This window comes from Mirounga angustirostris, unplaced genomic scaffold (assembly GCF_029215605.1).
Source record: "Mirounga angustirostris isolate CCGP_5_RB_7025 unplaced genomic scaffold, mMirAng1.0.hap1 SCAF_2, whole genome shotgun sequence".
Taxonomy (NCBI): domain Eukaryota; kingdom Metazoa; phylum Chordata; class Mammalia; order Carnivora; family Phocidae; genus Mirounga; species Mirounga angustirostris.
This window is the reverse complement of record NW_026991710.1, coordinates 188,530,113-188,531,621: the sequence shown is the minus strand read 5'-3', so window position 1 is coordinate 188,531,621 and position 1,509 is coordinate 188,530,113.

Below are 1,509 nucleotides of genomic sequence, written 5' to 3'. Positions count from 1 at the left end.
TTTAAGTGGCCTTACTTTAAAGAACAGAAACGACTGAACTATGAATATTAAAACTTCTTACCAGTGTCACAAATAGGAGAACTACCTCCTCTGCATCCTTGGGTCCTTCTGCAACAATCCATTCTTCGACCTAAATAATTTTAATCCTCAGGTGGGTATGGACATCGGAAGATCAGAAATTATGCCTGGCCCATGGGAAGTTTAGATCACTGGTCATCCAAGCCTATATTTTTATTCAAGCTCTTCTCAATTTTTCTTTATACGCTTGTTCCTTTATTTTCTTCATTTGTAATTTAGGAAAAGATGGCTAATACATGGGTCTTGTTGGGCTTCAGAAGTCTTTAAGGACAGACTTGTAAAAAAAAAAAAAGAAGAAGAAAAGCATGAAATGTGTCAGGGAAATGGAGTTCCTATCATTTCACTTACAAATTTTGCCTTTTAAATGTAGTTCTCCTGCCAACCGTTCGGTGAAAGATGGTTTCCTTATTGTTATTTATTAGCTGTGACAGGTAGCAACACTATTCTCAGATAGAGTCTCCCTTTGTCACAATTATCTACTAATGCCTGCGAGGCAGAAGACTGCTCAAAACCCCTTCCTTCTGGAATGCTTTTCCCAAAGGCAACAGCTCAAAGCAAACCTCTATTAACTGGAACACTGACATCTGCAGAATTCTCTGGACAGGAAGATTCCACCACTCCTGCAGTGATAGCAGAAACCAAGACATAATTATTTACACTCCCGTCACCAGGAAATCAAGTTCAGCAACCGTTCTGTGTGTGGAAGCCTTATCTACCCATACCGAGAGAATCACCACTCCATAAACAACCCAACCACAGACTGTTGGTGGATGTATTTCCTTCTGAGCAAGGATCTGTCCTTAAACATCTCCCAACAGGGAAAAAAAAATAACCTTTTTTTCCCACTAAAATTCCATGTAACCAATGGGACACAATGTAAGATAGTACCAACATGAACTAAATTAGATGCCCTCCTGGCTTATTAGCCCCTAGACATACTTACGAATGTGACATAAAAATTACACACTCCTTGCAACAGGGCTCATGACTCGTAATGTGCAGCCACATAAAAATCTAATATATTTTCTATTTTTAAGTATCTTTACTGATTTCTTTCTTCTATGTACCTTTTGTTTTATGCATTTTAGAGCTGAGGACAAGTGGCTGGGGGGAGAGAAGAGACCCAAAAAAAAAGAGAGAGAGAGAGATTTAGAAAGAGAATAAGGTGACAGAAGTGTCACAGGAGGGGAAGCCTGGGGCCCATCAGAGGGCCGGGATGACCCATCAGATGGCCCGCACATGAGACTTCCTTAACACCTTCAACCCAGTCCATAAACACGCATCACCCCCCATCAACCCCGGGGAAAGCACCCAGCACCCATCCCTCAAACTGTTCTCTGAGCATGAAACATATGTGATGTGTTCCACAGACCATACAGAAATGACAGAAACGGAGAGCTAAGCATACAATGAAAACATAAAAACTGAACA